This window comes from Dreissena polymorpha, chromosome 4 (genome assembly GCF_020536995.1).
Source record: "Dreissena polymorpha isolate Duluth1 chromosome 4, UMN_Dpol_1.0, whole genome shotgun sequence".
Taxonomy (NCBI): Eukaryota; Metazoa; Mollusca; class Bivalvia; order Myida; family Dreissenidae; genus Dreissena; species Dreissena polymorpha.
The window spans coordinates 46,050,904-46,068,289 of NC_068358.1; the positions used below are offsets into that span (position 1 = coordinate 46,050,904).

General features: G+C 33.9%; 1 protein-coding gene and 1 pseudogene across 6 annotated transcripts in view; both read left to right on the forward strand.

Annotated features, from left to right (window-relative positions):
- LOC127879812 (gamma-aminobutyric acid receptor subunit alpha-6-like) overlaps window positions 1-17,386 on the forward strand; it is a 56,342-nt gene that overhangs the window by 26,955 nt on the left and 12,001 nt on the right. The gene's annotated exons all lie outside the window — the stretch shown is intronic.
- Window positions 1,546-10,656, forward strand: LOC127879810 (heat shock 70 kDa protein 12A-like; annotated as a pseudogene).

Below are 17,386 nucleotides of genomic sequence, written 5' to 3' on the forward strand. Positions count from 1 at the left end.
ATGTGATCTTACGACTTTAATTTAGGTATGTGCGTGTGTGTTGTATTGCTCGGCTGAACAGATGTTATCATATGATCAATGCGAGTTGATAACTTGTTAGTCATATATTAACTATTAGTAATAATTTTTTCAATCTGTATATCAATAAACAAATAAATGTACAAATATATTGCACACATCTGGTAATTGTATTATATTCATTCGTAATGGAAGCGTCCTGAGCAGTGCGTACATCAAACGCTTATGAGTATATTACAAACTTAATGAAGTTAATGAGGTCCTTCCTTCCGCGGCTGGGGCGGCATTAAGTGTGGACACAAGGTGTGTCCTAGCACTTCTTCCTAAATTATTTGTTTCACCAACTATTCTACTGACACTAAGTTAATTTTGATGTCGTTTTGTGCTAAGAAGAGCGCGATAGAGTACCCGGAAGTAAACCTTATCTGGTATAGTGATCACCAACCAAAGTTCGGGAGCGTGGATCGAATCCTTGTTGCCATGATGAGAAACGTGTGTACCACCCATTGCGCTTATCGGAGAGTCCAGGGCGAACAGTTTTAAGTGGACTATTATAACATAACTTCTTAACACGAGCATCATATATTCAGTGTGAATAAAGCACATCTAAGTACAGCAGCACCTAGCCGAGCCTAGTGGATAGCGAGCAAGTACATGTATTTCAAAGTAGAGGGCGTGTCTTAATATCGATTCAAAGTACTGCATCTTGAAATGGGGACGGGGGCTAATAGTTTTATCAGTGACGTGATAACACATTTTGGGTCAGCGTTTTCAGCGTTATTGCATAATAAAAATTACTTTAGCCAATAATTAACATTAGCGGCTTATATTGTAACATATTCTCACAACAATGTAACAGTATCTTTTCACACGTTAATCTTGAAACAGTTAATGAAAATTATATGTAAAACATGTTGCTTTTGTATGTATATAAAGGCCACACTTCCATAACTTAGTAAAAGTAAGTAGTTTGGTAAGCAAGCTTTTAGCGCAGACATAATGCTTGCACGGACAAAATGTCAAGAAAATTAAAGAATACACAGGACCACCCTTTGTGTTTGTTTAAAACAATGTTATATTGCAAACTCATGTCTGTTGATTGTAAGGTAAAACGAGTATGTTTGATTTTTGCACTAGTTTCAGTACAGGTTGAACTTTAGCCACACGATAACGCATTTCAGGAATAGAAAACAATAAACTTCCGCATAGAGTTAAGTCAGGCCGTCATTAATATCGTGTCTGGTTTTCAGAATAAATAGTCCATATTTCTGTTTTATCTTTTCGTTCTTTTACACAGATATTTCTTACACGTTTCTTTGAACATTTTATCAACGAGGTGAACGCTAGCATTGGATATATACTCCTTCAAACGTAAACATCTTTATTCCGTTGTAGACGATAGGATATCGAAACTGAGCGTATATCTCACAAATCGAATATCTTCGGCTGGATAAAATTTACAATTTTATACAATGTCAAAATAATTTATATGTTCATAAATGCTAGTATTTGGAATTGTTTTAAAATGCAAAACTAAAATCATTAAATGAATATTTATTTTTAAAACAAATCGCACAAGCAGACATTCATGTTAAATAAAATTTAAAATTGTTAGACACAGAGGAAGAAATTAAAAAAGCGATCTTGATCTACTTATTTAGACACAAAAAGGACAACGAGTGGACCTTTGAATAAAATTGATATATCGTAAAAATACTATTAATTTGTTTAAACTAACCCGACCGACCTTATTTTGTGCCGACCGGTCTGTTACATTCCAAGTGCGTTTTCGTTGATATTTACATCATTAGATCATATTTATGGAGTTTGTGATCATTATTACTACATTTGATCATTTCCGCCCAAAAATCCATCAATTACAAAATTAACTTAATATGTTAGTGGAAACAAAGGACTTTAATCTAGGCCTATAAATGGTTAAAGCAGAAACCAGTCGACAAATTATTATATGAATTCGGCGGTAATTTACTTCCGCCTAGAGAAGTGTGTAAGTCATCTTATTTACATGTAAAGGGTAGCCTTGCTTTAAACATGGTAAGTTATACATTTTGTTTTATATTTGTTAATTATTATTATAAACATATCGCATGTACCATTTGACAAACATATTGTTTTATTTGATTTAAAACGATTTTAAACGCGTGTTACAAGCATTCTTTTAAACAAGCCTTAAATACACACAACATTATTGGAAATCGAAACGAAAAGAATAAACAGCTTTATAATGACATTTAAATCACAAGTTTGCGTGTGTTAGTCTTTTGATATTCATAATTGTGAACTTCTTGTTCAAATGGTAGATATCATTGATTTAAAAATTAACTCAGAATTAACGTTGAAATTCGGTTAAAGATACACTAAAATCGAAACTGACATTTCTCTGTCTCCGAATGTTAATGAGAAAATGAAGTGAAACAGCTGCCAACACCAACAATAATATAAAATTTCGTTGTAGGAACGAAATGATATCGTCTTTTGACCGGTTTATATAATGCCTGAATCATGAAATGCAATTTGATGTTACTTTCCGCTGAAACTAAACCGAAACTGAAAAAGTACAGTGCTATAAAAAAAATGTTTGCATTGAAAAGCTTATTTATGTTAATATTTGATTACTTATAAATGACGCACATTCTCAATTGTATTTTGCTTATTGTGAACTGAGGCTTTCTAAATGCTTTATGCCGAATGGTTACCCTAACAATATATAAGGTTATCCTACAAATTAAGTTTTGCTTTTCAAATTAGTATCGAAATATGTGTTTGCATCATATATTAATGACACGCTCATAGATAAGATATCTGACATTTCTTCAAACCTGTAGAAGACTCAATATACTATATCGTTTTGAACGGAATACGTGATTAACTTGAAGCGTCTCTGTTGTTTTCTTGTAATTATTTTACCACCGCTGGTTCACTTATATGGGTTAAACATATATAACGCCTCATTTCTATACGACGGAAAAGCAAGCAATACAGGAACCAGCCTATGGATTAACATGCCTTGGGTTCGAATTTGGAAATAATAATATTTGTTAAACTTTCATTTTTTAAGGTTGTATGCTTACACTTTGTATTATTACCCTGCTATACGTCAAGTGAAGACATCGAATGACATACTCTAAAATATAATAAAAAGTGTATCAGGGGTGTAAAATTTTGCCAAAATCAACTCGCCCTGCTTGTAAAAGCAGGTCGCCAATACTGATTTTGCTGTCGCCCTGCATTTTTCACAGCAAATATGTATAAATAATATTAGTGTTAAACTATACAATTGTTTACTTGACAAACTATTCTAATTATGTTTGTGAACATTAACCGAAAGTTGACTTGTGTAAATAAACAATATGACCACAAATAACCAAGTTTTTTTCCTTTTATTCACCCATTGCCCTATAATCATTCAAGCACGGTCTCAGAAACATTTTGTGGCACAATAAAAATAAGCATGATTTTCTGAGACAGACTTAAATTCTTACAAGATTCGGTAAGTCAAAATTGTCACTTTATTTTCATTAAAACTATCCAGTTTGAAACGTATACCTGACGTTTTCTGTTTGACTGCTCGTATTTTTTGTTCTCGTTTGCGTTTGTTTATTTTGTCAGATGTTGGTGTGTCTTTATTATCCTTAAAATTCGATCCTAAAAAGTTTAGAATGTCGATTTGTTTATACGCATTTTTGCGGGAATATAAACGGTGTCACGATAAACATTACCCCACGCGCTTTTCAGACTGGTGACTGTTCTAGCATAAAGCGCAGCATAAATATCGTTATAAATTGACCGCACAGTCTGTTAACATGACAGCCAGACTAGCACCTGTTACTTAATCAAAGCACTGGCTGATCTTGTTATGCGGTCGCCCGGTCAGGCGAGTATTTTGGGATTCCTTTCGCCCAATGCTAAGATACAGTCGCCAATGCGAGCGGGCGACCGCTATTTTACACCCCTGTGTATACCTGTCCATGTCAGTCTTTATAATGTTTAGTCTTTGCCCAGATGAATTCATATACATGAAGTGTATATAGCTTTTTTGTTGTGCTTTGTGTTTTTATTCCAAAGGCTGCGAAAGGAGAAGCTCTAGTGGTTGCAGCTATAGATTTTGGGACGACCTACTCAGGTTGGGCGTTTTCATTTAAACATGAATACGAAAGAGATCCGACCTAAAGTGTTTGCAAAAACATGGAGCGGAGGCCAGCTTACATCATTAAAAGGTTAATAACATTTAATGATTCCTCAAAATATGCAACATCATATTAATTTTACGAATAAATCCAGATATATGTATGTAATTATTTCACTAAATATACCAAACGCCTAGGATTGACCTGGTTGTTATTCCCGAGCATTTTGAAAACCAGAAATAAGCACCGAAGTAAAGACAATATGTTTTCTTCGGCTTTTGTATTTAACGAAGTTAATTGTATTACATTCATGTCGCAAAGGTCCCACGTGCGTTCTCATAAGACCTGACGGAAAGACCCTTGAAGCATTTGGGTACGAGGCGGAAACTCGCTACAGTGAATTGAGTGAGGACGATCAACACAAGAAATGGTACTACTTCCGAAGATTCAAAATGTCACTGTGGAAGAAGGTACTCGTTTGTGTGTATAGACATGAATTATATATACACAGCAATATAAGGGAAGACTAGACAAATAGAAGATATGAACGTGCTTACTTTATATTCTGCCCGATCTGAGGTAATCGAAAAAATAACAAATACTAAATGTTTAATTGGATACATTTTTAAAACAATAGCCTTTCACGGCTACAATAGTTTTGAAAATATGCGTGTTTAGCTAGCTTGTGCACATTTACCTAGGGTAAGCTTATGTGATACGATAAGTGTCTCTATACTTTGCATTTAAACGTATTCGTTCCAGTTCGCTGCATAGGAAGGTCTCTAGGGCTGAAAAATGGATTGAAAAAAAACTTGGTCAAAACTGGACACCAAGTGTTTACATGACTTATAAAAGACAGATAAAGTTAATTACTTTCAAAATCTTCCTTTAAACAAACAGATTGTTCACTCTGCTTATTGGTTTAATTGTATACAAACTTTATAAAATTTTATATTGCAAAATTAAAAATATTGTTTTGAAGTTTTGATCTATCAAACAACAAGGCCCAGTGGTTATGTATTTTGTTCAGATCGTGCCGCTGGATAAAAACTTACCATACCCCAGATGCATAGTGATATATGCAGTTTAGTTTAAAATTTTCTCAAAATATTTTGCATGTGAACGATCAATATCTAACTTAACCCTCTTATGTATGCTTAAAGCCCATTCATAAAGATACCGTGTTAGAAGACGAGTGTGGTCGAGAGCTGCCAGCGTTGACGGTGTTTTCTCTGTCAATCAGGCATGTTGAATGTGTGTTGTTGCTTCTTATTAAAATAGTTGAGTATTTAATATAGGACAAAATCAAATGCAAACCGCAACCAAAACGTTCATAATGTGTTTAACAGTTAAATGGATATAATCAGTGTACATGCATTATTTGATAATCATCATATTTCATTAATATCTTGCAACAATCGTTGTTTCGAATCATATGGTTACAAGCACATGCACTCACGCAATATGTTATATGCCATATGTTGATTTAATTTCTTGCTTTATGTTACATGTACATTGGCTAAAAATATGTCAGTTTTCTAGCATTTGTTTAAATATTTCAAACTATTGTTTCTTTTCATTATTGAATTGAAATCGAAATATATTCGGCTAAATTGTCATAGAACACTCATAAGATGTTCCATTTTTTATATCCGGAATCCGATAAAAAAAAATCTTTGCATATAGATAAGCCAAAACCGGAAGCGTGCGATACGCGTTTGCAAGATTTGCGTTTAAGTTTTAAATGTGTCATAATTTCTAAATCTCTTGAGTAATTAACATGAACATAACACACATATTTCTTAACGGGTCCCCTACCAAACATGGGTATGTCTTTAAGATGTATAAGTTATTTCACACATGTGTACAGATTCATGAAGGATGATTTGTCGAAAATATCTGGAAGCCGGGTAGACGGATTGAAAGAAGATGACATTCACTGGGTTTTAACCGTGCCTGCTATTTGGAATGATTCAGCAAAACAGTTCATGAGATTAAGCTGCTGAGAAGGTATGTTTTGGAACACGTGGACATGAAATAACGAATCATTACATCATTCAAAAATAATTTTGCTGATGTGTAATACGCATTCCCAGATTTAAATTGTGAGCTATGCGATATTTCTACACCGTTTGTTTTCAAGGCGTTCCATTAGATTAATGCCCATTATGTTAATTACCTTTATGAAATGACTCAATCGCTGTTGCTTATATTTAACTCGAATTCAACGGTTTTTGATAACCCAATTTTGTATGGCACACCTTTGTTGAAAGTTTAGATGTAGAAAGCTGGGTGACCAAATATATCATTTTGTGTCAGTTGGGCCAAAGCAAGGTTAAGAGTCCCTAAAAAATAAAAAACTTCTTTTTACGCAATAACTTAGACAAGGCATTATATAATAAGCTGATTTCTTCTTGTAGTTAGCTTACATGCAGTCCTTGCTTGATATTGCAATTAGGGCCATTTTGGTGAAGGTATTGCTTCTAACAATGAAAATAACGGGATTGCTATTAAACTCGATAAAGGATGGATGTTTTTAGCATATGTACAGACATATCTTGTCTCATGGTTAATGCTCTTAAAAAAGAAATAGTAACGGTGTTCGCTATTTAACTCGCTAAAGCATAGATATAATGAGGTATCATATTTTGTATATTATTGCATGCTACTCAATGGTCACTGTAACTGAAATAGAAAAACATATAGGATGGTTTTTTTTTAATCGCTATTTGGTTAAATGTAAGTGTTATTGTTATTTAGATATATTTTGTGTAGGCATATCACATGAAGACCGAGCATTTAGAGCAGCAGTTAGCCTCCAGGTCAATATCACTGTTACGTTAAATAGCCAAAAATATACTACCAACAACCTGAGTTAGGAAAAGTATTGCTCTGACATTATGAGCACAATAACTTTATATGATATTTTGCGGGTTCTGTTTAGAAGCTTTATTGAAGACGTAGCTTACAAATGCAGTGTGAATAACATTTACGCGTAAATTTTGATAAAACGTTGAAAACCTTGACATCTTCACTTGTCAGTAATTTAATTAACTGCAATCTAAATATTAATTGTTTAATAATGGTAAGCTCTGTTGGCGTTTTCAGGCTGGAATCTCTGCTGACAAGCTTTCACTTGCACTTGAACCAGAGGCAGCGTCCGTGTACTGCAGACATCTTCATGTACAGAAAGATGGGGAATCCGGTCTTTCAACACTTAAAGCGGGGAAGAGATATTTAGTATTAGATGCAGGAGGTGCGATAGTCTTATAAGTGTGTTAACAATCTTGTGATTGTTACTTTCAATTTTTTGCTTTTTGTATGCGTTATGGACAGGAAGGAAAAGCCAATCTCTCTAAGAAAACTAAGGCAAACTATAAAGATTCTGTCTATAAACTACAATTTTAGATGTTCCATAGATCAAAGGTCTAATCATTTGGGTGAGGTGGTGACGCGAAGTCCGTTTCCACATTCTTTCCTGAGTACCATTTACACTTTTAGAATGCGTGATGTTTTAGAAGAGATGAAGAAGCCATTAACTGTTAATGCCAATAGGTCGATTACCAAAACGTACAGGTATTTTTTCATGCGAATCGTTTTCAAATGATATTTCTAGAATGTTATGACCGACGACATCTGAATCGGCGTATTGACTACTTGAAAAATATAAACGGCTTGTTAAATAGAAATGATTTTCACCTTGAACGAATTTGTTTGCACGTGCTATTTGAAGAACGCGTTTATGACCCTCTTTCATAGTTTTACAAATCACTCTAATCCGCGGATTACCATAGCTTAAAACGGATTTTCAAAGAGTGAACTTTAAATAACGCTTCTCTGTACGCCTAGATTGATATTGCCTATGTAAAATCGTTTAGTGGTCCTCAAGAAAATTTGATTAAATAATGTTCCTGCCGTCAAAACTGGCCACGACCCTTGGGAGAACATGTTTAAATAAACTTTCCTCAAACTGGCATTGAGGTTATTTATAATCACGACCCTTAAGTGAAATGGTCACGACTGGAATTAACAATTTTAAAAAGGTTTATTTTATGAACACTTCCAAGTTTGTATCAGAAAGCACAACGTTGACAACCTTGATGTGACATAAGAGAGTTGTATTTTAATTATTTGTAAACTCATGCCCCCACTTAATTGAATACTATAATGTTAACTCTCTTCTAAAAAAGACCAGGCGAAAAAATATAATGTATGGCTTTTAACTTCATATAGAGGTTAGGTATTTAGTGTGTTCAGATCACATCCTTGGTCCGATATCTGACCATTCCCAGTGCTGGTATTGAAATGGTTGGTGTGGGAGGAAGGTAAAACTTATTATCAAAATAAGTATAATATGAAACAACAAGGCCCACATCTTTAACGTTAAGTATATACAATCAAAGTATGGTCATTTACAAAGTTTTTTTAAAATCGAAACTAGCAAGGCCCTAGTCGTTGCATTTTTAATATGGACTCTAAGTATAATTAATTTAAAGATCATTGTTCTAATTAACTACAAAACTCATAGATTTTATTGTTATAATGTTACATTGTATATGATCTTTACTACAGGTGCCACTTGTGTTAGTTTAGTCTACAAATAAACACATTCTCTACACTATCTTAGTGATTACTTACATGCAATGTTTAAAACAAAGATACGGCAGTATCCAACATAATTCATGAGCTCCCTACCAGTCTGGTGGAAACCGCCACCCAGTATAAATGAGCATTACGTTCATACTAAGTATGCGTATATCTTAAACAATTATATTCAGGTGGAACAATTGACATAACAATTCACCAAGTATGCGCAGGAGGTAACCTCAAAGAGATCCACAGGGCAAGTGGCGGCGACTGGGGAGGAACGATGGTTGACGAAGCATTCATGGACTTTCTTGGCATGATAACAGGTGCATAAATGCAATATTCTATGTCGTCGTGTGCCAAACAATATGTTCAATAACATATTAACAACAAATTACAGTTGTATAAATCTGTAGATTGCACAATGTGTTTTACCTCCAGATAAAAAAGCTGTGCAGAGATTTAAGGATGAGAGTATGGAAGACTACATCGAACTTCTCCGTGATTTTGAAATTAAAAAGAGAGCTTTAGATAATACCAAGGACGGCAAGGTAACCATCAAAATACCAGTATCACTCTCCGATCTTGCGAAAGATGTAACAGGAATGTTGCTGCAAGATACATTACACAAGACACGTTATGGAAAACAGGTTTGTATTATTAACCAAGTAGTCAAATTGCTTGTAAAAAGATAAATACAATTGTGCTAATTACTTGTATTTGTTTTTCATTCTTGAAGACTATTGTTGTGTATGGAATTGAACTATTTTAGGTGAGCGTTGCTGCAGGGGGTAAACTTCGTGTTGATGCAGATGTAATGCGATCTTTCTTCAGTTCGTCTATGTCCAAGATAGTCGACCATGTGTCTGGTTTGCTTCAAAAACCTGAATGTTCAGGTGTTGAAGCTATTCTGATGGTTGGAGGATATTCGGAGTCGTTGCTTCTGCAGGAAACCACGAAAAAGCAGTTCCCGACGCTGAAAATCATCGTTCCAACGGATGCCGGCCTAGCAGTTCTAAAAGGAGCTGTCATATATGGCCATTGCCCATCGGCTATTACCGAACGCGTCTCCAAATACACATACGGTATAGAAGTAGCAGACATGTTTATCATAGGGGAACACCCTTTGTCGAAACGAACAGTATACGAAGACGGTTCAACTCGTTGTAAAGAAATTTTCTCAAAGCTCGTGGAGGCAGGAGATAAGCTTATCGTGGATGAAGCGCAGAATGAAAAGTCTTATTCACCAATTTATGATCAGCAGAAGTCTTTGGCGTTTCCAATTTATGTCACAAGTGACAGAAATCCAAAATATACAACTGATATTGGATGCAAACAGATTGGCTCTGTTGAGGTCCCTCTAGCCGGAAGTGGAACTGAAAGGGCGGTTACGGTCCGTATGATTTTTGGAGGGACGGAAATAACTGTAGAATGTGAGGAAGAATCTACCGGTAGAATTACACGGTTGATTATTGATTTTCTGATGTAATTCCTAATACAAGCGGACTAATATCTGCTGGATTATTTTCTTCTTTCATTGAAAGAGTTTGTGAATTTGCGAGCGAATCGCCTACCGTTAAAACATCAACAGCCACCAAAATGCAATACATTTCTGGAGTTTTGTTTGAGTGGTTTCTTAAACATCTTTTTATACTTAAAATGCGCTGGTGAAATGGGAAATCACATACTTGAGATACTTAATAAGTTCCATGATTAATGACACCCATTATCTCTATTCATGCTAAAATATGCCGCAAAAATATGGACGTTGACTAACAGTTTTGTTTTCTGAGAGGTTATATTATTTGAATATTGTCATTTTCTATTTAAATTTACAATTTATTTGTACAAAAAAGTATGAAGTCGCGTGTATAACATTTATGCTTTAAACATATTTAAAGCTTGTAATGACAAAATTGAAAAAAGTTGTTTCAGATTCGCAAATTTTCGTTTTAGTTATGATATTTGTAAGGAAACAGTAATACTGAACATTTACCATGGTCTAATATAGCCATTATATGCATCTTTTGACGATTTTAAAACCTAAAAATTATAAAGCGTTGCAACGCGAAACGATTGAATAATTTGGAGAGTTCTGTTTTTGTCGTTAAATTTTGTGAAACTACGAAGATTGCTTATATAAGGTATAAAATACTTCACGTATATGTACTCGGCGGAATAGCTCAGTAGGCTAAAGCGTTTTTACTTCAGGACTCTGGCCGGACTCCAGGGGTCACTGGTTCGAAACCTGGTCCGGGCAATATTCTTTTCCTTTTTTTAATTTTATTCTTGATTTTTTACTGGAGCTTTTACGATCCAATGTTTACATTTATCGAAATAAAGCATTTAATGAATAAGTTAAAAAATGCCAAAATCTGTGAAAAGGCCCCTTTAAAGCTTGTGTAATCTGAAATTTTCTTGTAATTTGTGATTTGTTTTGTCAGGTTTAATTATTATTCTCATTTTAGCGAATCACTTTCTGCACATTTGGTGTATATTACCATGGTTCTCGCAGAGATTTTAATATGCATCTCACTTGTTCATTTTGTGTTATTTTTACATTTTTTTACAATAACAATCTTTTATGGAGTTGATTGATTAAAAAAATCAAATAAATAATCAAAAATGTGTACTCATTTTAACCTATTTTTTTTCGCAATTTTAAACTTAAAGTCTGAAAGTGTTTGGTCTAATTGAAACGCTCGAGTCCGTTTCAGGTATTGAACAATAACGTTAAGAAAGCTCCCATATAGGCATAACCACTACGCCACCACAACCTTTGTGCTTACTACAGCTAAGTTAACTAGATCTTCGCATTTTCTCTTTCGGTGTAACTTAACTGTGCTGATTCCACGTGAAATGTTGATATTCAGCCGCAATGGTTCTTGGGGATATTCACAAAGCTTTTTTTAAAAAACTGACACAAAAATTACATTGGAATCATTGATCAACTGGTATATTGATTAAGAACAAAACCATCGGATAGTTTGGCTTTTACTATCTTGGTTTATCAATTAAAAGATTCATTATGAATACTGTCAAAGAACTATTTGTTTCTAATTGCCCAACATATGTTAAATATATATGCTGAACGTCATTAAAAAGAAGTAAATAAGTCAACTTTTCATGCCATATACTTTAAATCAATGATGAAATATTACAAGATTTAATGAACTATATCATCATTTTATCATTCGATGTTTTACATTTATTTAGTTACTTCATTTCGATACAGCGATTACTTGAGTGGAAATGAAGTAGCCTACAATGTTTGAGATTAACATGTCAAAGGTCAATGTCATGAAATTGGCACAATAGCTATAGAATGGGTTAACCTATGACCATAAATATAGCTGTGCAGGATACTGGAAATAAAAAATGTGACTATTGGTTGTTATGTCAACAGATGAAAAAATAAGGTCCGATGGGCTTGTAACATGAACATTGCTTTCTCGCAATATCAAGAAAATACTTCGCATTAGTTTTATGTTTGTGGTTAGTATACTGTTTGAACTTTAGATAGACTCGCATATATACTGTTAAAAGAATTAAGCGTATCTATCATGTCCGTAAATCCTAGCATCAAAGGAATCAGGACAAGTAATAACAAGCTCGACGCTTTCATGTCTTATAAGACTGATGTACTCAAGAAGTCAAGGCTCGTTTCAGTCGAGACAGAGTAACCTTTATTGTTAACGATATCTGTAAATGTGAAAGTCTAGTATTTAAAAATAACCAATGAAATTGTCTCCGAGGTCTTAGGTTGTTTCCAGATCGCCATTGCATACCTTACATGATAAGAACGAACTTCTTCAAAACAAGGTGCATGACCTGGACAATCCAGTATTGCTCCTTGAGAAATGTGAAGACAATTCAAACAGTACAGTGAGTACAACTGTTGGTGTTTACCTTGCGTTACCGAACGCATATCATTTACGTCGTTGTCACCTACAGCTTCACAAAAATAGTTTCTGGAATACCTTGAATGAAAATCAACAATATACTGAGACGACCAAATCCATCAAAACCACCAACAGAATGCCTCGATATCGCCTCTATAGAAACATCGAATTCGCGACCTGCACAAGGCGCTGATTTGTGGATTAAATAGTTCGTATTTTACTACATGTGTCATTTTTACAGCCTTCCATGACTTTCTGTGAATGCTAAACTAACTATTTATTTGTCTTGTCTAATTCAGTTTTGTGTCTCACTGTTTTGCTGATTGTCCCTCGCCATAATTAACACCCCTGTACGTGGATAATCCAAACTGAGTTGGATAATTTAAACTGAAGAACAAAATGTAGGCCGAAACTGAAAATGAAACTGAAAGGTAGGTTATTATTGTATCATTTCTACTAATTTAGCAACTATTAGGACGTAATTTCTCTACTAGTGTGATAATGAATGTCTGATACACACATGCGATTTGAGTTTTGCAATGATTTAATAGTTTTCTAGTAAAAAACGAGAAATTTGTCTTCGGAAAATGCTAATTTTCATGAAATGCGACATATGTGTTGAATTAGTTTTTCTCCTACAGGCGCACTTATAGGTACACTGTATTTTTATTTCATAAAAATATTGCCAATCAAGAAAAGAACAAAATAATAAATTTCCATACGTCGGTGGGAGGATTATTGTTTTCACTCTTTAATTGATCCAGCGCAAATACTTTAATCTGATTAACCCTGCCAATTGTCACGCAAAAGACTGTCAACAGTTTGAACACTGTGGAAATACATAACTCGCCACCGACACAACGTCCACTTCTGCAAAGTAACAATGCCATCGCGCCTAACTACAAACATGGGATGGGGCGTGAGAATCCAAAAAAGGTCGTAAGGATGGAGAATAGATATTGGATGTTATGTTCCGGTTAGAACTTACATGATTCTCGCCCCATCAGACACACTTGGAATTATGAGATGCAAGTGAAAATAATACGACAACCTATGTTCTTTAGGAAAGCACGTGCTCACGTAGTCCGTAACATGTACGAAATGACAAAAAAACAGTTGTTCAAACTTACCACAAATGAACTTGATAGTTCCTGGAAAGATAACGACACATCTAGATTATCCTTTAGTATGCATGTCAATGACCAAAAGCCAAGGTAAAAATTGTGTATTGGGTGTATTTGATTAAATATAATATGTTTATCAGATATGATAATGGCGCTAGTTTTAGTTAATTTTGCAATTTCGGAAAGCTATGCAAATAAGCTCAACGAAACAGTATTAAGCATAGTATTGGTTAATTTAGTAGTTAAACATTTGCAAATATCCTATACGAATTAGCCCTCCCGATGGCGATTTTATGCGCAGAAGCTCAGACGCCCATTTGTAAATCAACCGTAATACATCTTTTTTTAAAAATGTGTTTAAGCTTTGGTTACAACATCCTTTCTTAAAGGTAATTGCAATTGTATAAAACATTTTTTCGCAGATATTTTGCAGCGATTTCTTCTTAACCTTGAAAGGAGTGTGTTATTCATCGACGTTTTAATGGTAAATAATTTATTAATAAAATCTTGCATACATACTTTATTTAGCACATATAGATATAATGTATTGGTATTGTTTCAATTATTAACTTTAATTTCAAGTACATCAAATGGAATGCTTAATTTGCAGATGGATAAATTCGTAATTTATTTACCACCCGGTTTAAGCTGAATCAGTTCAATTTCATTAAAAGCGTATATAAACTTGATACACGTTGCACAAATAAATGCCTCTCAACAAAACGTGTTTTTTTTTGCAAACATTGCGAGAACCAATTCGATTTAATGGTGAAAATTAAAACCCAAACACTGCTATTTACATGCTTTAATTTTTTTCGGACGAGCACTTTCGTTGTTGAATAATATACGTTTGATGTCGAGAAGTGATAAGGCCAATCACACAAATAACATACAATGTTATTGAAAACTCATAGTACTAAACTTTCAGTCAAGGATGAATGTGGAAGTAATTTTTTTTAATAAACACCCGCGAAAGCCTCATAGATCCCTAAACATTATTAAATCAATCAGTTAACCGTTAATTGCATTGTTATCTTACAAGGGTTTGACCGAATTAAGAAACGGAGTAGATGTTATTGTAACCTTCTGAGATAGCAGTCTCGGTGCAGTTTAAAAAGTTTGATAACCAGCCGCGACAGCCTCATCTAACACGAACAATCTCTAGACTAAATTAAACCAATAAGTTAACCGTTAATTGCATTGTTGCCATACAAGGGTTTGACCGAATTCAGAAAGGGAGTAAATGTGCTTGATACTTTCTGAGAAAGAAGTCTCGGTGCAGAATGGAGGAAACCTTTTATTTTACAATGGAAGGTTATAGTGCTACAATAGTTGCACTTTAACAATGGCTTATATCCGCAACAGGCGCACCATTACTGAATATTTGTAATTGATTAAATTTGATGGAAAATGTAGGTCAGCAGCAAATAGAAAACAATACCCGCTAATGGCTATTTTCACATATTAATCATATTTATAAGTTTGGTAAAAAAACAAACCCCACCAATAAGTTGCCACAATTGCGGCCTTATTGACACGATTTAACAATATAATTGCGACAGAAAGGCGTGAAATTTCCAATGCGAGTCACAGAAAGCCTCGCAATGAGGCACCATGTCCCTCGAGTAAACGCCGTTTTCTCCCCCAATCGTGCTTGTTTCATTTGCAGGCACGAAATCATCTGTGAAGTGACTGGCAATTGGAACCGTAGGGACTACGTTTCCGAAAAACAGGATGGTTGGACTTCTTTTCTTAATCTTATCTCTATTAAAGTAAGTAAACTTTCGTTTTGTTTGGTTTTATCTAAATCGTGTGTGTCATTCTTTATCATTGTATTTGAGCTTTTGTAGTTACGTATTTATGTAAGAATACTTTGACCAACAATTAACATACATCTGTTTAAGACAGAATGAACAGAATACCGGTAAACTTATAATTGACGTTGACCTCAATACACGTTTTTACTTTGTTATTTTTAACCCAAAAGATTTAGGTTTTAGTTTTTGTTTCTGATATATATAAAAAGAAAATATGTTCACGAACATATAATTTTAAAGAATATTTCCGTCATGTTTCCTTAACTTGTATACATGTATATAGATTTTTACACGAGAACTTGTTTCTATTATCTTTTATATTTTTACTTAACTAGTTCGTAGTTATATGTTCAGCTTAAATAACAGTTCATGGAATAGTTCAATGATTATATTACGAACTGATACTTGTTTCTTGTTTCTTATCATTATTTAATATGAAAGAAATAAGTTATGCCATTATGGTAATGACCGTGGTGTTTTATATGATTTTGTATGTTTTAATGTTAACGTACGTTCACGGAAATATTGTAATCGACAACAACACAAAATGTTACTGTTATTCTACCACTTGAAACTGAAAAATATTAATAGTATGTCATACCAAAGAAATAAAGCTTCATTTGTGGCGGCTTACATTAATCAAGTTTGCTCTATATATAATAAAAACAAATTATTCATATCGCAATAGTTCGACTCATATGTCTGCGCCTTTGAAACGTTTATCTAGCAGTTGACTAAGATGAATATGTGTTTTGCTTACATACATAGAACTTTTCTTTCACCTTACCAATTACCTCATTCACTGTGCACATCCATTTGGGTCACATAAATTCTTATACAATTTAAATGATGGAAAATCAGTCCAACAAGCTTTGACTATTTCTCACATGAAATATGAACAGCTAATTTTCCGTATATTTTAATGCAGTGATACAATGCACCATTTTGATATGTGTAACACAAACTTAACAAATGCTACAACTTAAACCCAATATTATAGACTGACAGTTGTGTTGTATTAGGAAATATAAGACGAAAATAATAACCAATAAATAGTTAAGTTTTGGGGAAATTAAATTATACATGTATATAATTGAATGAATAAATTGTATAATGAAATATTTTTGAAATTAATATGAATTGCATTATCCTTCATTATCGGTCAACATTGATTGATACATACAAGTTAAATTGTCCTTGGTCGAATAACTCCTGTTTTGAAATTTGCAGTAACCTGTTCCTGGTTTATTCGTATGATTATGCACAAAGAAAGTTACATTCGAATGAGTTGTATTGAGTAAGATATGTGATTACTTTCGGGGTATTACCGTGAAATATTTGTATCAGCAAAGTGGTACAATTTATCGTTTTTATTTGATGAAACGATTTGGATCATTTGGTAAACTTAACCGTCACAGAATAACCTTCCATGAACTTTATTAGACAATTCATTTTTGTTCTTTAATAAAAAGATTGAAACTGGGATCACCACCTTGAAACGGTCGATGAAAAGCATTAGTGGATTTAACCGATTGTGACCCAGCCGAAACTCCTTTTTACCCCATAATTAATCACAAATCAAGCGCGCGTCTAAATCTTCATCATATGTACGTATGCAGACAGACAATGTATGATTGCCCAAACGTGACGCGTTAATCGAATTCCACAAACACACAACTGAAGTGCGTGTCGTAAGAGTCGGAAATCTTTTTCAAAGATTATGACATTATTTTTAAAGTTAGATATTTAGGTAAAAATATGTATATATTAGAATAGAACTGTTACATTTA